The sequence below is a fragment of the Schistocerca serialis genome, chromosome 7, assembly GCF_023864345.2.
Source record: "Schistocerca serialis cubense isolate TAMUIC-IGC-003099 chromosome 7, iqSchSeri2.2, whole genome shotgun sequence".
Lineage (NCBI taxonomy): Eukaryota > Metazoa > Arthropoda > Insecta > Orthoptera > Acrididae > Schistocerca > Schistocerca serialis.
Window position 1 is genome coordinate 326,173,612 of NC_064644.1, and position 27,218 is coordinate 326,200,829.

The 27,218-nt window shown below is 45.5% G+C and overlaps 1 protein-coding gene across 1 annotated transcript in view; it reads right to left on the bottom strand.

Moving 5' to 3' along the window:
• LOC126412650 (RNA-binding protein NOB1) overlaps positions 1-27,218 on the bottom strand; it is a 62,092-nt gene that overhangs the window by 14,845 nt on the left and 20,029 nt on the right. The window lies entirely within an intron of this gene.

Here is a 27,218-nt window from a genome sequence, read left to right on the forward strand (position 1 = left end):
TGTATTGCAATGACACAAATTGACTAAAAGGAGGGATCATTTGATAGGACACATCCTGACACATGAAGGAATCTTCACTTTCGTGATGGATGGAAATGCTGAGGGTAAAAGATGAATCAAACCAGTCTTCAGGCTGAAGACTACAATGACAACCTTTCTATGTAGAAATATACATAAAACATGCTCAGAACAGATGCAGAAACCTAATCCATGAAGTGAAGAGAGGGACCATTCATTCTAGCATGTAAAAGAATCATTCACCTACCATTATGCCAACATTCATTTTTATTGACACTTCAAAAATTCAAAGAACAGCAGAAAATGCATTTTATATTATTTTTGCAGCATCAGGGTTAACTCACTATTATTTGAGGGGACGAAATGAGAGAGCTGGATGTGAGGGAGGGGTGGTGGAATTGTAAAAGAGACTCTGAACTGTTCATAAATGAGTAAGCCTAACAGACAAATGAAAGTTAAAGTCTAATTTTCTCTCTTAAGCAGAAATAATAAGAAAAGTTGTTATTTCATTTTGTGAAATTTCTCATGTGTATTTCTGTTCTATAGTCTGGAAACTGAATTAGGAACTGTTGACTGGCTTCAAGAGGATCCTGCGAATCATACCACTGTGAAGTGGCAAGGCAATCCCCTGTTGTGTCATAACAAGTCTCCTAACATGATGTGATCTCCAATTAATCCAACTGAAGACGAAATAATCACCTGGTCGAATCTGATGGGTTGTGTCTGTAGTGACCCAAATAAGATTCCACATCCAAAATCTGGGCAGACACCTGTACGGTGCGCCACAGAAGTAGCAGAGGCAGAGGCTCCCCCCCCCCCCCCCACACACACACACTTGGATGCGCATGTAGCATCTTCATAGTGCACTCTACCAGCTGGCCAATAGCTTATAGAGTTGGACCCGGTCCACGTCGTTCTCAGACATATGTTGACATTCGCCATGTGTGTCTCCGACTAGTAGTGCAGCCATTCCATGACAAGTGTTTTCCTGTGGCAGTCTTCTTGAAATAATAAAGTGTTGTGTTTGTAATTATCGGTGTGTTCCTGAAGCCAGAACACACTGGAGACGAGTAGGATTGTTTTTCACGTGTTTTGTTGTGCAGTTGCTTTTCACACTAGGCTGCGACATTTTACTTGTTGTGACGTGGAAGCTCTGCTTCAAAAATTGGTGTAACAGCAGACAGAACTACTTACAGCTGTGTGACAGGCTGTACCAGGGTTGCTCTTTTCACCTTTGCATCTGGTTATGTTTCCTCCGCTGTTCCTTCTGTTTGATGAGGCAGTAGAATATTGGCATACATATGAACACTGCCTACAGCATCATTTCAGGCCTTCCATGTGACGAATGCAGAGGTATGTCATGCAGTGTTTTTGTCATGGATTTCACCTTGTATCAGATGTTGTAGCTGTTGGCCTCATCACAGGAACTTTCTTCATTGTCTTTTGACAATTTATGCTCATTGTTGTTTTCCTATTACCATTACAGCATGCACATTGTGGCTGCTGGGGTTGAATTCTGCTAATGGAGGAAACAGTCCCATCAGTCTTATCGTGTCTGAGCCGCAACTCTCTACAGCCTTAGTTGCATGTGCCATTTTGTCATGTCCAAGTCAAAAGTGTCATATGCAGACAACATGGTTCATGAAGTCATAATCTGCTCCACCTTGGATAAGGAAGTCCAGAAACAAGCCTTCCAATTAGAAAACCCTTCCATTGAAGAGGTGTTGTTCATTGTCCAGTCATATGAGATCTCACAGCTGGATGCATGGAGTGATGTGACGGCAGTGTAGCATAGCCCACCTGCATCCAGGGAGGGTGACATAGCGGTGGTGCAAGCCGGCCCATCCGGCGGCTTGCTCATAGCAAGGAAACAGCATTCCAGCCGCCATTCCCTGTTGCCGTTGTGTACATCTTGTACTCCCAACATGATAGATAAAAGCATCCCCGGCACTGAGCCATTTGTCATGTCAGAGAAATGGCCACATGTAGTACTCTGCCAAACAACAGCGCAGAACGCAATATCAGATGACACGGATATGGATTTCCAGGAAGTGTCATCATTAGGCCTGATTCCTGATCAGTCATCCAACAAGATTTTTATCAAGGTTTTGGTTCTCTTGTGACAGTTGCACCTGCATGTGGACACCGGCATGGCAGTTTCTCTGCTTAATGCCCAAACATATTCAGACCTTGATTCTTCTCTGCTGTCACCAGTAAACAGGCACTTACAGAAATAAGGTAAAAAGCAAATTGTCTTGCTTTGACAATTCACAGCTGATGTTACCTATAGATCAGTAACTCGGCCAATCACTTTTATTGTTGTTCACTATGCTAGTTTAGAAAACAATTTCAGGTTTGATGCCTTTCAAACCTTTGGCTTTTCAATCATGGACTCCATACAGTTTGTATCTGCTGACAGCCTCTCTCTATCATTGGAATCTCTGTGCTCCTAATTTCAGGACATTTTTTGTGAAAGGCCTAGGGTGCACCACAGACTTTAAAGCACACAGTTGACAGTTGGCTGGTGCTAGATTTTTTTAGCTCTCCACTCCAAAGTCAAGGTGGAGCTGGACCGGCTTGCATCTCTTGGGTTGTGGTCCGCATTTCTTCTAGCTAATAGGCTACACCCCCTGTTATCGTTATGAAACGCTCTGGTAAATTGTGAACTTGCAGTGACTGTAAGGTCACTGTGAATTCACAGTTTGTGGCCAACACACATCCGTTGCCATGTTTGAAAGAGCTGTTCATATGCTTAGCAGGTGGTCAATCCTGTGCCAAACTTGATCTTTCTGAAGCATATCACCAGTTACCCTCTGATAAGGAGTCCATGTGTATCATTGTTCTTAATAGGGTCATGTATACTATTCTACAGTGTTTCAATCACCTGGATGACATCATTGTTACCAGACATACTACAAGCAACCACCTGCACAATCTCCAGGCTGTTTTTGAAAAAGTTTGGGTCCTGTGTCTGCAATACAATCTATGCAGTCTACAGAAGTCTAAATTTTTCCAACCCTTTCTTGAGTATCTGGGCTACAACATATCATGGCAGGATACCCAACCACTTGCGAGTCTGCTCAAGGCCATTATGGACCTGACTTGTTGCTCTTCGTCATACTAACTGCATGCTTTCTTGGGTAGACTTACCTATTACCATTGGTTCATTCCTCGGGCATCCGCCATCCTGGGGCATCTGCCATTGTGCGGCCTTTCTACCTCCTTCTTCACAAGGGCACTTCCTTCCTCTTCAATGTGCAACCAGGCCTTTCCCATATTGAAGGACCAACTCAGGTCAGTGCTGTGTCTAGCTACTTTTGAGTCTAGCAAACCACTCATTTTAGCTACAGATGCCTCGCAGTAATGCATGGTGGTGGTCACTGCTCATTGGAATGCAGATGGCTCGGAGCAGTCACTGGTATTTCCATCCAAAACTCTCAGTCCAGCACAAGTCTATTAATCCTATATCAAGAAGAAGGCTCTGGCCATTGTGTATGTGCTCACCAGGTTTCATGTATTCTTGTATGGCACCAAATTCCAACTTATTGCGGACCATAAGCTGTATTTTCGTTATTCAGTCCATCCGCCTGGGTCCCCAATAAGGCAACCCACAGGTTACATTGATGGGCACTGTTCCTCTCCAAATACCACTATGACATTCATTTTCCCCCCATGCAGACACTTTATCCAGACTACCCATCTGTCCAGACCCCGAGTTTTATAGAGAGGAGCTCTACTTGGATCTTGCCTCCCGCCAAGCTGTAGACGGCTTTCCGATCACTAGTACCCGGCTTGCAAGGGCCACAGTGTCTGATCCCGTCATCAAGCAGATCATCCACTTCATCCAGGAGGGTCAATTGTCTCATCCTCCGGGCCGTGCTTCCACTCTGCTTCATAACTATTTTGTCTTGCGCCATCGTCTCTCAGTCTTAGATGTAGTCGTCATCCTCTCCCTGGATGACACAACTTCCAGGGATCATCATATCTGGGAGTTTGCGGCAGGAGGTCTTAGAGCTGTTGCTTGAGGGCCACTGGAGTATTTCTTGCACCAAAGCCTTGGCTCACAGGCATGTGTACTGCCCGGCCTTGAGTGGGAACTGGAGCATTTGGTGGCTGCATGTCCCCAGTGCGCTAGTCAAAAAGCGGCTCTGAAGGCTTTTTTTCCCCATGGACTACAGCAACCCAACCCTGGGAACACATCCATGTGGATTTTGCGGGTCCATTTCTGAATGCGTGTTTTAGCTGATTGTCACTGACACATTTTCATGTTCCTCATTTATGCGATCCAGTGCTCCTTGGTTACTACCGAAGTTACTATTCAGCTCTTTCAAAAAACAATTTTCTGTGGAAGGTCTCCTGGTTACTCTCGTTTCCAGCAATAGACCTCAGTTCCTGTCCCAGGAATTACATGATTTCTGTGTGTGGTCAAGCATTTGTAATGTTCACTCACCTCCCTTTCACCACCAATTCAATGGGGAGGCTGGCTGCGTGGTTCACACCTTTAGGGCCCAATAGAAAAACTATCAGCAGGATTTTCCTGCTGAGGAGGCATTGTTGTTCTTTCTGATGGCCTACTGTACGACTCCTATTGGTTCCTGTCCTAATGCTGAGCTTCTCCGTGGCCATCAGCTGTGGACGCTGCTCCACCTCCTCCATCCAGGTTCTCGCCCAAATTCATGTTCCACTGTATCGCTTTTCCCGCCAGTGACAGCAGTCTGGGTGCGCGGACTTGGTTGGCACACACACTGGTTACCGGCAACCATTGAGCGTCACAGTGGCTGCTGTGTCTACACTCAGCAGACAGGATACCAGGAGGTTTGCTACCATCAAAATAAGCTCGAGTCTGGGAGGGCACCCACCCACCAAATCCCGGCTGCGCCAATTTTTGCCTACATCTGTGCCACCAGATGAGCCTTCGACTTTGCAGCCTCTTGCAGCTATTCTGGTACCCCTCCAGCTGATGGACAAGCTCCTTGCCAGATCGATGTCTCCTGTGTCGTCTCAGTCTGCAGTGGGGTTGCCTCCAACTTCCCCACTGCCACCAGACATCGCCATGGATTCCGGCTAGGACTGCTCATTGCTGGTCCCATCATCTTTTGCTCCCATACAGGGGAAGTACTGGGGCGCTTCTCGAACCAGGCACTTTTGCCCCTGTTCTGAGGTTTCCATTGACCAGGAGTTGCTCTCCTAATCGCCTCCAAGGCCTCAATGGGTGTGAGAACCATCTCCACACTGCAGCCATCCACTCCATGTTTAGGGAATTAGCAATGCTCTGCCACTAGGGGGGAAGGGGTGACCCATGTAAGATTCCACACCCATGATCCAGGAGTGCCACAGAAGTAGCAAGACACTAGCGCCAGCAGATAGAGGCCCCCACTGTAAGATGCATGCACAGTCTCTGTAGTGCACTCTACTGGCCAGCCAATGATTTGTAGAGTTGGGCCCGGTCCACTGACATTCAGCTTGTGTGTCTCAGACTAAGAGTCTAGTCGCGTCCGTGGGAAGTGTTTTCCTGTACCAGCCTTCTTTAAGTAATAAAATGTTGAGTTTTTTTTATTATCTTTGTGTTCTTGTAGTCAGATCTGGAGAAAATTTTTATCTGGAAAATGACAGAAATTCTAGACCCAATACTTCTAATGCTGATAATGTGGCAGCCTTTGGGCTTTGTCTCTCTTGCCCGAACAGCACTCTCTCTACTGTTGATGGGTCCAAGCACCCATGGAGAGGGCAGAAGGGGCTTTACTATTAAGGCAACTTGAATGTTAGGTATCTGATTTTACTCTTAGGGAAACAGTGTCACAGGAGGAAAATGAATCAATTGTGCACCTTGCGTATATCTTAGGAGGAATCATACATCAAGTGGTAGAAGCTGTCCCTGGAGTAACTGAGATCACAGGTTACAGTATGATGCAGACAATGGCTCACCTCATCACCACCAATATCTGTTGTCTAAGATCAGAGTGTATCCTTGGTTCTTTGTAGACAATGGAGAAAGTGGTGGTTCAGTACAGCTATCTATTAGCACCATTATTGCAAGGAATGGTCAAGGTAATCAGGTTCAGTGTCCAGTGGAGGGTCCAAACTAGAGACTTGATGGGTTCTGTAAAAAGATCAGATGAATAGCCCTTGCTTATGCAAATGGGGGGTGAGTTATAAAACCATCCATGACAGATCATTCCTGGATGTGCGGGCAGTATATATGATGTGTACATTTTAAATATTAGCTATTAACTGTTAAGAGTGTTCACTGCCAAGCCTAAGAACTCACTCTCATTTCTTTCCCAAATGGTAGTGTCTCTCTCTCTCTCTCCACCATAACAAACCCCCCTCCAAAAGAAACACTGATGAATCTACTATCTGCCAAATTTAGATACAGTATTATTAGAGTTATTTCAAGATAGCCTAAATTCAGTAACACAGATTTAGCACACGGTGACTAACAGCCTTGTAAGGACAGTATTGCGAAGTAATAATGAATTCATTATTAGGCAACTGCCTCAAACAATTAGTCCAACAACTCACTCACGAAATGGATGTTTAGGATCTCCTGGTACAAACAAACCTTATCTTTCTGAGAGAGTCACAAAAGAGACTGTGATTAGTAACTATGATGTTATTACAGGGATTGTACCGTATTTACTCAAATCTAAGCCGCACTTTTTTTCCGGTTTCTGTAATCCAAAAAACCGCCTGCGGCTTAGAATCGAGTGCAAAGCGGAAGTTCTGAAAAATGTTGGTAGGTGCCGCCACAACTAACTTCTGTCGTCGAATATATGTAGGGTTTCGCAGGCACAAAGATAAACACTGGCACCAAAACTTCTGCGTCAGTAAATAAATTTTAAAGAAAAAAGGTCGAAGACGAGCCTTTTTTCTCCGCCCTGAGTTTCGACCACTGCGTTTTCATACATTATCCAACGAAGTAAAAAAAAAATTCCGTATTGTTCAACTTCGAATGTAGCAGCATTTCAATGCACTACGAAAATCCGACTGGCAAGACTGATTGGGATGTTTGTCAATATGGCCTACTCTGCGTTCTGAATTTTTTCCTACCTGTGAGAAGAGATGGTTGCTAATAGGAACTTTTATGAATTGTGAATCACATGCAGTATTCTCTTCACCATAATAATAATATGAATATAAACATTTTCCCATGTATTCTTCCGTGTTTGCTGCTATCTCATTTAAATCCTGTCTGCCTAATAAACTACAAAACTAGAGTGAGACAACAGCAAACGTGGACGAAAATACATATCATGTCATGTTTATATTCGTATTATTCTTATGCCGAATAGTGATACAGTCAGAATTGAAGCACGACAATTAACTAGATTTTTTAATCTAAGATAACTCTAATTTCTGTGCAGAGTGTAATGTACTAAAGAGGCGCCTGCAAAGACTTTCAAACGGAGAAAAATTTTCGCTAAACTCTCGTTCAGAACATCTTCTATCGTACGCAGTCTATTATTTGGTTCTTGTTGATTATTATCAAAGAAAGCAGCAGTGTAAGTAACAACAAATAGCAGTCTCTTGCAATTGTTTTGCCTAATGAGACGATTCCTCTCTTTTTTTAAAAAAAATTGTAAGCGGTGGTAGCGCGCACAAAAGCAAGCAATGCCGTGAGCGGCGACAGGTCGTAAACACTCATTATCTGAATGTGACAAACAATGCATGACACAGTACAGTAATGCATTTTCAGCTTTGAGTGACGTAAACACCTATAACAAAGAGAACGGCACTTATCAGATCAAAGAAAAATAATCAATCAATTCAAACCAGACGAAGCACGTGAAAAAGGAAGGGTATCCGTATAAATACGGACGGAGCGCCTGACGCTTAGCAACGGCTACCTGGTAAAGCCTAACTGCTAAGCTTATGACTCGAACCAAACTACTATAGCTGTATCGTCATTCATTTGACCTAAATTGTGTCTCATATTACAATGGACCAACTTTGTTTCGATTTGGAGGTGCGGCCTAAAACTTTTCTCTCCCCTTGAATTTCGAGTCTCAGATTTCAGGTGTGGCTTAGATTCGGGAAATTTTTTTTTTCCTCTATTGCGAGTCTCATTTTTCAGGTGCGGCTTAGATTCGAGTGCGGCTTAAATTCGAGTAAATACAGTAGTCACCAAGGGGAAAAAAATACGTAGGAAAGTATTTGTGTTTGGTACAACTAATGACACAGTCACTAAGAACTTACTTAAAATACAAATTGTAAACATTTTGTTGCCCTGAAAAACACAGAACAACTGTGGTTAAAGCTTAGATACATTATAAACCACGGTCTAGGTAAATACATACCAAATAATGACAGATGTTGAATACTCACCTTAGTATAATAGTACTGTGCATGTTAACATCTCTAACGATCCCTTCTCTGATGGGATGTTAACCCCTAAACTTCCTTCCTTTGGAGAATGTTGTGAAAACAGAGACTACTACAGTCTCTCTGAAAAGGAGACTGCAGGGAAACTTATAGATAATACTTAACAGCAACTACTGCATTTGTAAGAAGGGGTATGTATGACAGCAACAATAATTACCACAAATAGATTGTTGCGAGAGATGTAGCAGAAAACCCTAGAAAGATCTGGCCATCTACCCAATCATGGATTAGTCTTGTGTTGGGGTAGACAGAAAGCCAAAACATTAACTTCTGCATTTACCAATGTGTCCCAACATGACATTACTACTGTGCCAATATTCAACTGCCACAGACAAGCAAAAATGAGAGAGATTGACAACTATCCTTTTGATAATACTGTCATCATTCTATCCTGGATTTTCCATTGTTTGCTTTTAAGAATCAGACTACTCAAAAAAGGTACCAAGACCTGGTGGAATCTATACTAAACATTCATCTTCTATCTACACACATTTAAACTGAAGTGAGCTCCCACGATTTCTATCTGTATGTTCAGACTAATCTCCGGAACTACTGTAGGGGTTCTGATACAGGTTTCTTTAATAGGTATGACTGATTCAGGAGCAAGGTTTGTGTATACAATTTATAAATATTTCATGCTAATTAACTGAACTATGATGAATTAAAATCCATTGCTGCTGTGAAAACAATGCCATTGCCATCTATTGGTGAATGGCAGGACTCCATGGAAGCACAGCTCTGTGCAGCACGACACAGCCCCATCAAACTGAGTTCATACACTCCGCTTTATTTGATGTGCCTACAATAGTCAGAAAGTGTTCAGTGCAGTGCACTCGTTGCTAACATACCTTTACGTATGGAGAAAGGAAATATACGTGGACACAATCTTCTTGATACCTTAAACATAGAAGATGGAATGGGATTCAGAAATTCCTTGTAGAAGACTACACAAGATTTTGAAAGACTTCTACACAAGGTTCAGGAACGCATTTTGAAAAAAAGACAAGTTTACGTAGCCAATTTGTGCTTTCCCAGATTAGCAATCACAATTCACACTCACAATTTAGGGCAAATTCTTTCAACAATGGGCATTGACTTATTTCACTACGAAGTATTGTAATAAATATGACCAATAATGAAGAGATAATTGCTTCATCCTCAAGCTATGATGGAAGGCTATAAAATGTGAAAGAATCGACTTTTTTTACCAAAATGGTTTCTCTGTAACTGTTTGCAAAAAGTTATGCATTTTCCAAAAAACTACTTCATTTGCATAAAGAAAGTTTTTCCAGCAGTGCGTCACATAACTAAACTTCCAGCTTTCTACTTTCCTTTAATCCTAGATGAGGACCCAATTCTTTGTGTGGCAGAGCAAAAAAGTATCTCACTAAGGGTCTGTGACAAAGAATGTTGGTAGTGAGTTTCTACAATGAAACGACGCATACTAAACGTTACAAGGGAAGTGCTGCCACTGCTTAAACATCTACATTATGTGTGGATTTTATAAAATTTCAGTTCATTTCTGGCCTTTGGACACAATCAACACAGCCAACCTATATATGACATGCTACAAATTAAGAGACATATCTCATAAACTAACAAAACCATGATATACTGAACATTTACTTGTGTCGTAAACAGAAGTGTGCTCATCGTTACCAAAAGATGTCATTCCAAATACCAATTTAGTATGGAGTGGGTAACATTCATACCTCCTGAAAACCTTCCTGGCATGCACTACTTATATCATTTATTATTTGAGAGTGATCATATTCAGTCACCTAATGTTGTTCTCTGGTTTTTATTAATAAATCTATGCAATGACCCATAAACAACATTATTGCTGTACCATACATCTGTCCAGAGGAGTACAAAGAGATCAGTATTTAACGCTCTGTCAACAACAAAGTCATTAGAGGTGGAGCACAAGCTCAGATTAGGGAGGGAAGGAGAAGGAAATCAGCCATGCCTTTTCAAAGAAACCATCCCAGCTTTTGCCTAAAGCAATTTAGAGAAATCATGGGAAACATAAATCAGTATAGCCGGATGTGGGTTTGAACTGTCATCCACCCACATGTGAGTTCAATGCGCTAACCACTGCATCACCTCACTCAGTCAAGTTGTATGGTCATAGAGAATTAGTGCTGCACCTGCAAAGTCGGGTTAGGTCGCTAGTTTTCCATAATTCAAATATTTTGAGACAACAGTACAAAGCCATATACAACAGGAAGAATATATGAAATCAGATATGGGGAGGGCAAATGGAAAAGTCATATTTATAGGAAGCATTTTGGAAAGATATCAAGTAATGTAATTTGAGAAGTGAAACAATATTATTTTAAATGACTTCATATTCACCACTGATTGCACTGTTTATTACAATACCCACTAATGAAATTTTGACTTGGTCATTTTCAGGTGGGAAATACAGCAGTATTAATGTTGACTACTACTGGGTTTTAAGCATGTGTAATCACTAGAAAATGAGCTAGGCTGGGTCCACACATTGGGGCCAACACTGGCACAAACAGTGTCAATCAAATGTGTTGGTTGGTTGATTTGGGGGTGGGGTGGGGGTGGGGGGGTGGGGGGGGTGGGGGACCAAACAGCATGGTCATCAGTCCCGTTGGATTAGGGAAGGATGTCTGTCAGCCATGCCCTTTCAGAGGAACTATTCTGGCATTTGCATGGAGTGATTTAGGAAATCATGGAGAAGCTAAACCAGGATGGCCAGACGCAGGTTTCAACTGCTGTCCTCCTGAGTGCGAGTCTAGTGTGCTAACCACTGCACCACCTCACTCAGTAGTAGATAATGAAAGAACTTGGAACCAACCAACACTTTGAACTCACACTGGCATCAACACTGTCTTTCCGGTTGTCATTTCAAAACACAAGTTTGTTTGTTGCTTGTATTTGCAGGTCAGATATTTGAAAACACAGTGTCTCAGGAATAGTGGAGTAACATGCAAGTTCTTGAGTTTTTGGAACTTTACCAGCAAGAAATACATCTGTGGAATGCTGGTATGATGAATCACAAAAATTGCAATGCCACTGCAGACGCATGGTGACCAAACAGTTATGTAATCGCTGAATCTCTTTTCGGAACCATACCTTCTCAGACTGTAAATACACACACATATCTAAAGAGATGATTGAATATTGGTGTATATATTTGAATTTACATTCTGTATATATGCTATGTGCTGTTTCTGTGTACCTTGATGGTTTTGTTTACTTGTGCAATAAAGCTTGTTTCATCTAAGTTTTTTTCCGCGTACCCTAAGCCATATGATATTTTGAGAATGTTGTGGTGTCAAAGAATCCTGACAGAGGCTTGCACTATACTTTAATGTTTTCGAAATATCAGAGCATAAGTATTCATTATGACAAAAAATTTAGTTGCTGAATGGAAGGTATGGTGAACTGTATTTTATTTTCTATGAGTATTATAAAGTACTAGTAAGTGATTCATGGTTGCAGTGGTGGTAGTAGTGGTATGTTTAGGGTGCTCAACAGCACAGTCAACAGTGCCCTTTCACAATTAACAGAATACAAGTGCGGTTTTGGATTGTTAGAAGCATGCAACAAAATGTAAATTAGAAAATGTAATCTGCAGCCATCCTGGGATGCTCTCACTTCACTGCCAGACAAACCAGAAAAAAATGTGTGCTTAAAGGCAGTGTGTGAGTAAAATACATAGACTATAACCACACAACATCTAAAATAGTGGAGGATGGAACTGTGTGTACAAGTACCTTAAAATTCGAACCACATTCGATTCATCACACCAAAAATAGACGGCAGGTCATCTGGTAAGTGGGTTCCAGCTTCATGGCATGGTATAAAACACATTCTGTTATAATGTGGTTTACAGAAATGTGTACATCCCAAGCACTCCATACTGGGGGATCTTTCCACTGAAGAAGGAATTCATGCGTCAGAAGACTGCATCCTATATAGAGTTGCATTAAAAGTATTGCTGCCTCCCACTGCAGTGACCACATGAAGAAATGCTGCTCCCACTGCAGTGGCCAGGAGGAGGAATGCCACAGACGTATTGTCAGTTTCACGAGCCTCAGCCCATTGTTCTCGAACCGTAACTGGTCCTCCTCCCACAGACGCACAATGCTGTGTCTCAAGTGCAAGTGGAAAAGGGTGCTGCGGATCAGTTGAGATACTTTTCAGCTAGGGCACTTAAGGGAGTCAGTGCAGATGAGGAATTTGCAGGAAGGCATTACATCTTCTCCAGCCCCCTCAAGATCAAATATAATTCAGTGTCATACACTGTGTCTGTACGAGGTAAGCGAATCTTGATAACACAGTCTGGAAATAACACAGCACAACCACTGGAATTATCCTGCTTAGATGCATCAGTGTAAACGACCACACAGTCACAGAGCTTGGTTACAATTATATAGAACATCGATTTAAAGGAGGAGGAGGCGATTAGTGTACAACGTCCCCTCGACAACGAGGTCATCAGAGATGGAACACAAGCTCCGATTAGGAAAAGGTGGAGCAGGAAAGCAGCCAAGTGCTTTTGAAAGAACCATCCTGGCACTTGCTTTAAGTAATTTAGGGAAATCGTGGAAAACCTAAATCAGGATGGCTGGATGTGGATTTGAACCATCATCTCCTAAATATGAGTCCAGTGTGCTAACCACTGCATTACCCAACTCAGTATCAATTTAAAAACATATCCTGGAGTAAAAATCTTCTTGTACATTTATAGATCTAAAATAATTCTGGATCTCCACATTAACCAGGGCAGTGAGCGACTCCAACCTCGATGAAGCACAGAAATATTGTCTACACCACGAGCTACTATTTCTAAATAGTTGCTACACTGGAGGGCGAGCAACAGTATGGAATGCCAGTGATTGTGGTGTGGAGAGCAGGCTGCACACACGATGCATCATGAGGGCCCACTGCCCGATGACAAGTGGTGGTTCACCAATCTCAGCAGAGGCTAGAAATCAGACTCGTCCTATATGCTCCTGATACTAAACAACCCCTCATGATGAACAGCATAGATTATCTTAAGATAAGATAATCTAGCTGAGCCATAAACTGTGCAACCATAGTCAAGGTAGGATTGCACAAACTCTTTGTAAAACTGAAGCAGACATGATTGATTTGTCTCCCATGACCTGTGGCTGAGGCATTTTAAAATATTCGGTGCTTTTAAACATTTGGCCTTAATAGCCTTCAGATGTGGTAAGCATGTGAGGTATTCATCGAAAGTGAGACAAAAAAACTTCCTTGAACTTTTAAAAGTAAGAACAGTGCCCTCATGTTAATAGAGTCACATGAATGATTAAAATTACCTCAAACACATCTCTCTGAGGAAGATTTAAAACCTGCACTATCTGCCCACTCTTCCAATCACCATATCATAGTTCCAATTGACGAATGGTCATCGCAAGTTGGAATAGGGGCACAGGGTGGCAAAGTCGTCCACAAACTGTGGGCATAGTACCATTAAAGACAATGGTGAACAGAGGTCACTTAAAACAGATCCTTGAGAGAGACAATTTTCTTGCTTACATTGCTCAGGAAGAGCACCACTGACCTGATATAAGAAAAAAATCGTCTGGTAAAGAAGGACCATGTGAAAATTGGTAAACGTCCTCTGAAGCCCCATTTATGAAGCTTTACCAGGATGTGATGCCTCCAAAGAACATCACAGATCCTCTCAAGATCAAAGAAGACATCTATGAGTTGCTGTTTGCATAGGAACTATTGTTGGATTTTCACCTTCATCAGGGTCAGGTTGTGAAGAATTGAATGATACCTCTGAAACTCACACTGGGAGTAACTAAGTAGGTCCCGCAATTCTAGGATCCAAATTAGACGGTGGTGGGTTATATGTTCTAGTGTCTTTCCCATGCAGCTAGTGAGGGGCACACTACGGTAACTACTGGGCAACATGTGGTTCTCCCCTGGTTTCAGAAGGGGCACTAAAATTGAGTTCGTCCATGAATGGAAAGTCCCTAGTCAACCAAACGCCATTAAAAATGGACAAGATAATTTCCCTTGCATCCTGGTGAAGGTACTGTAACATGTTGTATGGTATTCAATCCTTACCCAGGGCAGTCTCCTTGACCTGAAACGATACACACCAAAGCTATGGAAAAGGGGCAATTGTAGTGCTTGGTTTTCATGGAATTAAAATTCCAGCCTCCCCTCTGCATCACTGCCTGCTGGGTGCAGAAAACTAGAGCTTGGTTTGCAGGGGCAGTGATCGAATCTAAGTAATGTGCCATTGGATTTGCAATGTCCTCAGGTGTACAATGTAGACTGTACAGCAGTTATAGTCATATGCCACATTTGCCAGATATCCTCCTTATGGCTTCCCATGCCTTTGAAGAGCTAGTGGAACAATTGATCAAGCCTAGAAAGAATTGCTAAGACCTCTTCTTGTTCCCTCTGATTGTCTGTCACGCCTTTGCCCTCACGACTTGAAAGGCTACGAGGCCATGCGTCTCTCCCTGATGACAGAGCAACATTCACTGTTTCACCATGGGACGTGTCACCTCTGAAGTTGCTGTGAAAACTTTGGGATAGATGCCACAGTGGCATGATGGATCACATTAGTAATGTGATTTATCCAGTCCCGGACACTATCTCGGCATTCAAAAACAGCTACCTGACTGACCAGTGGCAAATTTACTCCATTAACCATCCACCTTGGCAGCTTCCTTTCACAGACAGCTCTATCTGAGAAGTGGATACAGATGGGGAAGTAGTCAGTGGAATACAAGTCATTGACCACCTTCCAGTGAGCAGTACCTAAAATATCAGGAGAACATGGCTGAGAATGACTGCATGAAAGTGGTAAAGTGGGTGTAACCACAAGTGTTAAGAAGGCATAATGCCTCTGACACAATAACACAATAAGGCTTGTGACAACCCAACCCCTGGGGCATGTTGATGGAGAGCCCAACAGCACATTTTGCGCATTAATAACTCCTACAAGCAGGAAGAGTGAAGGGACTTGTCAAATCAGGTCAGAAAGACATGCTGTAGCCAAAGTTTTATTGGGTGGCCAATGCACACTGCAAATTGTAACAGTGAATGGAGTATTCACCAAGATAGCAACTGCCTGGGCAGATGTTACAAGAGAGACAGAAGTGGAGAGGTAAGTGTCATTCACAAAGATATCCACATCATCTTCAGCCCTGTCTACACTGAGCTCATCTTTCTGATGGATGCTGTATACCCAGAGCACAGGGGTATCACTATTTTTAAAATGCGTTTCCCTGGGCGCAGGGGTATCGCTACGTTTAAAATGTGTTTCCTGTATACACAGACAAAGGAGTCTCTCCTGTGCCAACAGTTGCAGCTCCTCCATGTGTTCTGTAACCCCCCCCCCCCCATCAATACACACAAACCCCCACCCCCTTGCCGGCACTTTCAGCTACACCACAGATGTTCTGTACAAAGTCATGCTCCATTGAATCACAAGAGCCATTTATCTGGGAGGTTTATGTTTTCTCTTTGCCCTTCTGACTGTAGGAGCACCCACTTCAGAAGGACGAGAATTCAGTGGACTCAATGTTTCATCAAAGCAGAGTTCCAAGACCACGGGTGAGTCGTCATCCTCTGAGTATTTCCGATCTGACAATCCAACTGCCTCAATACTGTCTTCTTGGCAGTGTGTCAACCCAGTGTGCTGCATTTGCCCTCCCAAAATCACACTGATGGTAGGAGCAAAAGCAGTGTTTGCTATTGGTGTTTGCGTGGAGACAGCAACAGCTCCACCTGAATTGCTGCTGCCATAAGTGTAATTTCAAGAGAAAATCTTGGCTCAAGGTCCACAGTTGACGTTTGGGTGGAAACACTTACAGATGCATGTTTCTTCATGAGTACTGCAGCAAATGAAGAGGAGTTCTCTCATCATGAGCAGCCATACAACATTTACCACATGCAACTTATCCGTTACACCTTGGAAAAGTGTATCCGAATTTCTGATATGTGAAATACCTTATAGTGTTGGGAAAGTATGGTCCGACTTTCAGTCTTAGAAAGCCAGCTTTAATATAATTTGGCAAAACTGGTGAACCAAACATAAATGTAAACGAATCTGATTTTCCAGTGTTCCATTCGTACAATGCATTACATGTTTCACCTCAATGAGTCCTTCGTCAGCCCACTCCTCTTTAAACTCCCTTGTGTCCTATGCATGAAGTCACTGCATGCAACCATTCAACGATTGTAATTACGGCTACGATGCTGTTCAACCACAACAGGATACTCACACAAATATTTGGACTTCAGAAGGTTGTTAACTTACTGTAATGCCACTGTTTTGACCAGCAATGTGCCATTACACAGCCATTTAACATATCTGAGGATCCAGCCGAACCATCAACGCCTTTTTGGATACAGAAGGGCGATAATACCTTCTTAAATGTACGATCTTCTCTTCTTATCACAAGAATGAAATTTTGAGACGCTGGGCGTGACCTGTTACAATAAAATGCCTGAACTTTGATGAAAATTGCTCAGGAGGGCTATCCTCCCAGGCTTTCTTTGAAGGTTGGGTATTAGTACTACGCAACAGACCACCCAGACCGTTGGGAGTAAGTGTGTGAGAAGTTACGGATGCCATAGTGATCCCCAAGCCACTAGGGAAACAAACAGTCCACCCAGCCAAGACCCCGCTTGCCTAAGCCTTATACAACTGGCGTGTGGCAGGTTCCACCTCAACTCATCGGCACACAGCACAACTTAAGCTTGATGCTTTTTAAGAGGTCTATACTGTCCTTGAGACCCAGAAGGTGATTCCCAGCCCCTGTGACACAACATTCCACTGCCCCACCAGATGGTGGTCACTGAAGCCTGCCCAATGGCACTTACCGATCCCCAGCTCAGCCTATACACAGCAAATGAATGGTGAGCCCCTGGGGGGTCAATGATTCAGTTTTTGAAAAGTCACAGTTGGCATCACTCCCATAATTCCAGAATGAGATTTTCACTATGCAGCGGAGTGTGCACTGGTATGGGAGTTCCTGACAGATTAAAACTATGTGCCGGACTGAGACTCGAACTCGTGCTTGGGTAGCTCAGTTGGTAGAGCACTTACCCACAAAAGGCAAAGGTCCAGAGTTCGAATCTTGGTTCGGCACACAGGCAAAGGTCCCGAGTTCGAGTCTCGGTTCGGCACACAGTTTTAATCTGTCAGGAAGTTTCACTCAATAATTGTTTTTGTTGGTTCCTGGAAATCTGAAAGAAGTATCTTTGTACATTAGAAAATATGAATTACAGACAGAAAGGTATGTAACTTCCTAAGAGCACAAGGTTACTTGTTTTAAATTACAACTTCAAATTATAATATGACCCCTTTGTATGCAAAGTAAATAGAGCAAATTACTCAATGAAACACAATCTCAGTATCTTTTTATATGCAGGTAGTCATTTTGCAAAGTATGGATCTGAGTAATAAAAAGATGATAAACTAATTCAGGAGAAACAATGTAATCATATAGATAAAAAAAATAATAAAAAAAAATAAAAAAAAATAATAAAAAAAAAAACCTACTCACCAAGTGGCGACAGAAGAACACACATATAAAAGATATTAAAGTTTGGAAGCTTTAGGAGCCAGTGGCTCCTTTTTCTGGCAGAAGGGTTGAAGTGGAAGGAAGATGGGTGCAGGAAAAGGACATTGATATAAATCAAGAAAAAGCTAACTTAGCTAGGTAGTGTCTTAACTATTAATTTCATAAACTTAAATCAAACAATGGAAATCCAGGCTGGAATGTAACAATACTATAAAAGGAAAGTTGTTACTCACCACACAGCGGAGATGCTGAGTCGCAGATACGCACAAGAAAAAGACTGTTCCAAATACAGCTTTTGGCCAGTAAGGCCTTCGCCTTCGTCAAAAATAGACGACCGACACACACACACACACACACACACACACACACACACACACACACACACACACACAACTGCAGTCTAAGGCAACTGTAGCCATTCTAGTGTGTGTGTGTGTGTGTGTGTGTGTGTGTGTGTGTGTGTGTGTGTGTGTGTATTTTTGAGGAAAGCCTTACAGGCCAAAAACTTTATTTGGAACAGTCTTTTTGCTGTACCTATCTGCGACTCAGCATCTCCGCTATATGGCGACGAGTAGCAACTCTCGTTTTCTTAAATTTTATAAGCTTATGATCACCAAACAACTACATTGTACATTCGACTTATTGCGTGGGTTAGGTCATAATGTATCCGAGTCGCGAGTGAGAGTTTCCTTATCTGGTCCACCTAACACACAGTTTATTCCAAATTCGAATTTATCCGTATGCTACATAATATTTATATTAACTTCCTTTTAGAATGGTTTTCTCTTAACTCTTTTCCCTGAAACTTGTGAGTTACACACAGCTCCAACTGATTTTGGGATTTTTCTGCGTTGAATAATTCTTATACACAGTAAAGGATGTATTAAATCACACAAAGACTCATTTTAAACTAAATTTTACAATCCATGTATTCTTATTCTGAATGTCATGCAATACATTGTCTAAGACCGGAATATTTTTGCGTATATGTTACAGTCACTGCCTGCTATTTTTTACAGGTTTTTGTTTTGCAATGACAAAATACAACTATTCACATTAAAAACTGCAAATGCACTGGCTGTGATTTGTCCATGAGATATGCTTAACTCTATATGAAATCAACTGAATGTTGGCTCCAACATGTGGGTGCTGCCCCATAACTATTGACCAATGTCAGTGCCAATGTTGGCACCAATGTATGGACAAAGAGTGAGGTTGAAAATGTAATAGAAGATATTGTAATAAATAGCACAGTCAATAGCAAATAGGAAGTCATTTAAAAAGTTCTACAAGTCTGTGATCCCACAACAAGTAGAACTATGTAGTAGAAATCTGCTTCAGTTTGGATGTTCATGGACCTACATGTAGGCATTTGGTTTGTTTGTTGTCTTCAGCAATGTAGAAGTGGAGAAATGAGAGGACTGAATTTCTTAAATGTGGTGCGTGACAGGGTTATGGGAAACGAAAAGTAATATACACAAAAACAGCAATCGGAAAAAAACACATTCTATCTGCTACTGTCATATTAGAAGAATATCTGCAACAGCGAGCCATAATTGTAATCTACATAGATTCATAAGACTTCTAAACTTTTTGTAAGCTTCATCAAGTAGGTTTCTGTGTTCATGGACAGTAACTTGCCGACCGACTCACTTCTATTATGGTTTTCGTATACATGTACTCTACTTTCATCATCTCATAACTCTTGTTGTAGATGTATCGTACTTATGAAATTTTTAGTTCACTAACTAATGGTGAACCACAATAAAAGATTAATATACCCAACTGACTGTTATTTCAAACTTATCGTACTGAATTCACTGAGTCCTTCAACCAAAGCATTAGAAACTTTTTGTATGAAGAGATGTGTAAGTGAGAAATGCACTTTAGAAGTATATCAAGTTTCTGTATGAACTACCAACAGCCAAACGCTGACGGTGATCATCAGTCTGGTTGTACCTGGTATACAGTCTTTCATATTGGTAATGGTCGTACCAATTCTTGGACCAATTGCTTTTATGATAAATTCAAAAATTTGTTTTGACAATGTGATGAAATTCTGGAAAAGCTGTGTGTCCAGCATTATTTCATGAATTAAAAGTTTCCAAATCAGTTCGCTTACAAAAAAGCAAGCATAAACAAATCTGGTTTTCATTTTCTCACTAACATTTTTCGTTGTTTTTGGCAGCACAAACTACAACCTCACTTTCATCCACTTCATGGCAGTACTGTTGCCCTTGGTGGTGGTTGTTGGGATGTTTAAGGGGGACTAAACAGCGAAGGTCATCAGTCCCCCATTCCAAAATCAGGCGAGCCCAAAAGCGACGGAGGAGGTAAAAACCAAAGGGGGAGGAGACGTCCCCCCAGGCGCTAAAAGAACACAAATGCAGCAACAAACACTACAAACAAGAACAGGACAGAGGCACACCAGACAGAAAGAAACAGACGAAAGGAAGATGGCCGGAGACTGGTTGACTGACCACGAGAACAAAAATGGGAAAGAGTCAACCATCTCACGGCACACCAGAACAGCAACAGACACAAGGACAAAAGACACAGAAAGGGAAAGGTGCAGGACCTCCCTAAATCGAACCATAAAACGGACTACCACGGATAAAATTTAAAACGTCATCAGCCCTGGAGGCATCGTCAGATAAAACCAAAGCCAAAGTGCCCGGGAGATTAAAAGATTGCCGGAGTGTGCGCAGTCGAGGACACTCCAGCAAAATGTGGCCGACCGTCAGCCGGGACCCACACTGACACAGGGGGGGGGATCCTCCTGACGCAAGAGATGGCCGTGCGGCAGGTACGTATGGCCGATGCGCAGCCGACACAGGACTACCGAGTCCCTGCGAGAAGCCCGCAGGGAGGAACGCCACACGGCGGTCGTCTCCTTGACAGCCCGCAGTTTATTCGGGGCTGTCATGCCACGCCACTCAGCAGCCCACATCCCAATCAGCTTACGGCGCAACACCATCTGCTGGTCGCGAGCCGTAAGGCCGATCTCCAAAGCCGGGGCGTCGATCGCCCCTTTGGCCAGCCTGTCTACACGTTCGTTCCCTGGGATGCCAACATGACCGGGCGTCCAAACCAGGACCACCGAACGACCAGAACGGGCAATGGCGGAAACAGTCTCCTGAATGGAGGACACCAGAGGAGAGGAGGGATAGCAGCGGTCGATGGCCTGAAGGCTGCTCAGGGAGTCACTGCAGATCACGACGGACCTACCTGAGCAGAAACGCATATGGTCAAGAGCGCGCAATATGGCCACCAGCTCTGCAGTAAAAATACTGCAGCCAGCCGGCAAGGAGCGCTGCTCAACATGAGCAGCATGAGCAAAAGAGTAGGCAGTGCGACCATCAACCAGGGAACCATCAGTGTAGACAGTCTCACAGTCCGAAAATGAGGCGAGGAGAGCAAGAAAACGGCGACGGAGGGCCACAGGCGGAACCGAGTCCTTGGGTCCCTGTGCCAAGTCCAGACGGACGGACGGCCGGGACAAACACCAGGGAGGCGTAGGTGTACGGACCCGGAAGGGAGGCAGAAGAGGGAATGACCCCAGTTCTGACAGCAGGGACTGGACACGGATAGCTATGGAAAGCCCAGACCTAGGGCGCCGTTCGGGCAGATGGAGGACCATAGCAGGGAAAAGCAGGCGACGATTGGGATGAGCTGGCGAGCAATGAACGTGGACAGCATAGTCGACAAGCAGACGATGGCGGCGAATCCGCAGTGGGGGAACCCCGGCCTCCACCAGTAGACTATCCACGGGGCTGGTGCGAAAAGCGCCAGTGGCAAGCCTAACCCCACAGTGGTGTATGGGGTCTAACAACTTTAACACTGAGGGGGACGCAGACCCATAGGCCAGGCTCCCAAAATCAAGCCGGGACAGCACAAGGGCTCTGTACAATTGCAGTAGCGTGCAGCGATCTGCACCCCAAGACGTGTGGCTAAGGCAGCGGAGGGCGTTGAGGTGCCGCCAGCATTTTTGCTTCAGCTGAGTAACATGAGGAACCCATGTGAGCCGGGCATCAAACACGAGTCCCAAGAAGCGGCAAGTGTCCACCACTTCAAGCAGGTGGCCGTCGAGGTAAAGTGCAGGATGAGGGTGGACCGTCAGACGCCTGCAGAAGTGCATTACTCGAGTCTTGGCAGCAGAGAACTGAAAGCCATGAGTCAGTGCCCATGATGCTGCCTTGCGAACGGCGACTTGCAGCCTGCGTTCGGCGACTCCCGTAGTCGTGGAGCTAAATGAGATGCAGAAGTCGTCGGCATACAAAGAAGGAGACACCGACGACCCCACTGCTGCTGCCAGACCATTAATGGCCACTAAAAATAAGGAGACGCTCAACACCGAGCCCTGCAGGACCCCATTTTCCTGTATATAAGAGGAACTAGAGGTGGCACCGACTTGCACCCGGAAAGAGCGGCGCAATAAAAAGTTTTGAAGAAAAGCCGGGAGCCGACCACGAAGACCCCACCCATGCAACGTGGCGAGGATGTGATGCCTCCATGTGGTGTCATACGCCTTCCGCAGATCGAAAAATACAGCAACAAGATGCTGACGTCGGGCAAAAGCCGTACGGACAGCAGATTCCAGCCGCACCAAATTGTCCACTGCAGACCGGCCCCGACGGAAGCCACCCTGGGATGGAGCGAGGAGACCGCGCGACTCAAGGACCCAACACAAACGCCGCCCCACCATACGTTCGAGCAATTTGCACAAAACGTTGGTGAGGGTAATGGGACGATAGCTGTCCACCGCCAGTGGGTCCGCACCGGGTTTCAAGATGGGGACAATAACGCCCTCCCGCCATTGCGACGGGAACACGCCTTCGCTCCAAATGCGATTAAATATCGCAAGAATGTGTCTCTGGCAGTCCCTGGAGAGATGCTTCAGCATCTGCGCGTGGATGCAGTCTGGGCCTGGTGCTGTATCAGGGCAATCGGCGAGGGCGGCGAGGAATTCCCTCTCGCTGAAAGGAGCACTGTATGTTTCAGAACGACGCGTGTGGAATGAGAACTGCGTCCGCTCGGCTCGCTCCTTTAGAGAGCGAAAGGCGGGGGGATAGGATGCAGTCGCAGAGCTCTGAGCAAAGTGCGCGGCTAGCCGTTCAGCAATGGCGGCAGCGTCCGTGCAGACAGCGCCGTCCAAGGAGAGCCCAGGGACACCCATAGGGGTCTGGGAGCCATAAATCCGCCGGATCCGGGACCACACGTGCGAGGACGAGACACGGGAGCCCAGGGAGGAGACGTACCCCTCCCAGCACTCCTGCTTACGCCGTGCAATAAGACGACGGGCGAAGGCACGGAGCCTCTTAAAGGCGATGAGAGTCTCCAGAGACGGGTGCCGCCTATGACGCTGGAGAGCCCGCCTACGGTCGCGAATAGCCTCAGCAATCTCCGGCGACCACCAGGGGACAGCCTTCCGCCGAGGGAGGCCAGAGGAACGGGGGATAGCAGCCTCGGCCGCCGAAATGATGGACGTGGTGAAAACACGGACCACCTCGTCAATGTCACCCTGTGGGGGAGACGCAATGGTTACAGCGGAAGTAAAAGCTGGCCAGTCAGCCCTGTGGAGAGCCCAGCGGGGCAAGCGCCCAGAAGAATGACACTGTGGCAGTGACAAATAGATGGGAAAATGGTCACTGCCACACAGGTCAGGATGCACCCTCCAGTGGAGGGATGGGACAAGTCCAGGGCTGCAAATAGAGAGATCGATGGCCGAGAACGAGCCATGGGCCACACTGAAATGCGTGGGAGCACCGGTGTTCAAGAGGCTAAGGTCGAGCTGAGCCAACACATGCTCCACGGCCCGACCGCGATCATCGGAGACAGTCCCACCCCATAGAGGATTGTGGGCGTTGAAATCGCCCAGAAGCAGCAATGGTGGCGGGAGTTGAGCCAGCAGCGCAGCCAAGACATGGCGGGGGAGCTCCCCATCCGGAGGAATGTAAACAGAGCAAACAGTAATAGCCGGCGAGAGCTCAACCCTGGCAGCAACTGCCTCTAAAGGCGTCTGAAGGGGTACTGGCGAGCTACAGACAGAGTGGTGAACAAAGAGGCAAACCCCACCTGACGCTCGTTGACAGGCAGCACGGTTCTTATAGTATCCCCGATAACTGCGAAGGGCGGGGGTCCGCAGTGCAGGAAACCAAGTTTCCTGCAGAGCAATGCAGAGAACAGGGGAATCACTCAGAAGCATCCGGAGCTCTGGCAGGTGGCGGAAATAACCGCCGCAGTTCCATTGGAGAATGGAAGCAGGAAGGGACTGGGAGGGCGTGAATGCGACTAAGAGGCAGGCAGCGCTTCAGAGCCAACCGCCGCCACTGGGGGAGAGTCAGCTGAGTCCATAGGAGAGGCCCCCAAGGGTTCCGTGAGGGCGAGATCCGCGGCAGAGGCGAGGATCTCCGCCTCATCCCCGGAGCCAGGACTATGTACAGCAGGCGGTGCTGAAACCGCCGGAACGTCCTTCTTCTTGGACACATTCCGTTCCTTCTTCTCGCGTCTGCCCTTAGGGTGAGAGGGCTGGGAGAGCTTCTCTGAAGGAGCGTCGGAGGCTGACGACGACGCAGAAGCCCTACGACCAGCAGGTGGCGGAACCTTCAGCCACTGGCTGACATCTGGCTGGGAAGGAGAAGAAACGGAGGAAGGGAGAGCCCCGAGGGACCCCTTCCGCGAGAGAGGAACCGGCGGAGGCAACGCCGCCGGAGAAGGAGGGGGAGGGGGAGGAATCGAGCCTCCCAGTTGTGGAGCAGATGTCACTCCCGAAGTAAGCTTGGGGGGAGCGACAGAAGAGGGTTTGCCCCCAACTGCTAAGGGGGCAATAGAGGAAGGCTTGCCCCCAGGCACGAGGGGGGCAGACAGAGATTCATGGCCCCGAGGGCCCACTGAAGGCGGCACAGATGAAGCGACAACCGTCGCTCGCGGGGGCGACGATAACGTGGCTGCAGCATAAGATGTTCGAAGGGAAGCAGGATACAACCTTTCATATTTCTGTTTAGCCTCTCGATAAGTAAGCCGGTCCAGGGTCTTAAATTCCATTATTTTCCGCTCCTTATGAAGAACGGGGCAATCCGGCGAGCATGGAGAGTGGTGCTCCCCACAGTTGACACATACAGGCGGGGGCGCACATGGAGAATCGGGATGAGACGGGCGTCCGCAATCTCGACATGTAGCGCTGGATGGGCAACGGGAGGACATATGCCCAAACTTCCAGCACTGGAAGCACCGCATCGGGGGAGGGACGTATGGCTTCACGTCGCAACGGTAAACCATTACCTTGACCTTCTCGGGCAAGACATCACCCTCGAAGGCCAAGATAAAGGCACCGGTGGCCACCCTGTTTGTCTTGGGTCCTCGATGGACACGACGGACAAAATGCACACCACGTCGTTCCAAGTCGGCTCTCAGCTCGTCATCGGATTGTAACAAGAGGTCACGATGGTAAATAATCCCCTGGACCATATTTAAGCTACTGTGGGGAGTGACGGTAACAGGGACGTCACCCAGCTTATCACACAAGAGCAACGCTCGGGACTGGGCTGGGGAGGACGTCTTGAGGAGGATGGAACCATTCCTCATTTTTGACAACCCCGCCACTTCCCCAAACTTATCCTCCAGGTGTGCCACAAAAAACATAGGCTTCGTCGGAAGAAAGGAGTCACCATCAGTCCTGCTGCAGACAAGGTATTGCGGTACATAAGGCTCCCGCTTGGCACTAGATCGGCGTCCCTCCCATGGCGCAGCCAACGAGGGGAACGTCTGAGGGTCATACTGCGCAGCATCGAAGTCGACTCTACCTCGCTTAGAGACACTGGTGGCCGTGCGACCACCAGCTTGATGTGATTTATTGCGCTTCATTGCGCCACATCCGCCCAGATGCCACCTACTCCGAACGAGGGCTCTCCCCAAGGGCGCCACCCAGCCAAAGCAACGGGTACCTGGCCGATATCCCGTTGCCCGGAGTCCCCGTGCCCCAGACAAGATGGGCACATACTCCTTGGCATGCATGGGGAGGAAACAGCTCAGGCATCTGTAGTGCGATCCCTGCGTGGTCAGGGGGCTACCACCAAGAGGGTACATGACGACCCCACCACAACGGACTGGCTACCGTGCTGGATTTTAGGTGTTTAAAGGGTCCACAGTTGTCGTAGGCGCTAAGAAGAAGAGTGCGCACAAGGCGAGAAGGAGACCACCCAGAAGATGTTGGGCGTAGTCCCCCCCACACGACAATAGGTAACATGCAAGATGGTGGAGCATGATGGACCAATACAAAAACACCACGTAAGGTGTCCTTCCCCAAATGGCACGCACTGACGACGGAAATTTGGAAGAAAAAAGGAGGTCAAACCCAAGAGGGGACCATCACAGAAGGCCGAAACGTTTGAGACTCCTTTTAGTCGCCTCTTACGACAGGCAGGAATACCGCGGGCCTATTCTTACCCCCGAACCCGCAGGGGGCACTGTTGCCCTTGTTGACATTTCTCGTCTGTGAATGTATTGCCACCAATGTTGTTGAACATGTGGCTACAATTTGTACAGCTGGCAATTTTGACAATCCATACTGTCCGCAATATGCGTGGTAGTCAGAAACAGTCCGAAAACCAGGGTAGGTTGGGCTGAGAAATAATTGTTAAGAAAAGAATTCAAATTTTTTAGTTAATTAGCATAGATGTCAGCCAATAAGGCCTTTTGTAAGGCGCACATATTGTGCTGTGGGGCGATTGGTATGGTTGAAAATAGACATACTTCGTAAGCCACGATCACAGTGTAGACACTTTTGCTGCTCCACGATGAATGATTTTGGCAGTCTTATGCTGCCATCATCTGATTAAGGGGAAAATAAAGATAATAAGAGGGGTTGGAGAGAGACGGATATATAAAATACGAAATATTTCATATACCTTCTGGAAATTGCTATAAAATTGCCATGTTACATTACATGAAGTCAAAGTATAAAAGGGACACTCTACGTACAGTCAATAAAATACACACAGTTGATAAAATGCACACAAATGACAAAAAAGCACATAACTAAAATACTCGTATCGTCCATGCATGCTTCGCTGAAACCTGGCAAAGAAGGAAATGATCCGAAAATTTTTAGACCAGTTGCACTACTTGTTAAAAATTGCTGGAAAGGCTGATTTTAAATTACCTATCACCTGCAATTGAACCCTCATTTATACCTCAGCTATCTGGATTTCGAGCAGGTAAAAGCTGTACTCGACAATTGCTAAATCTCACACA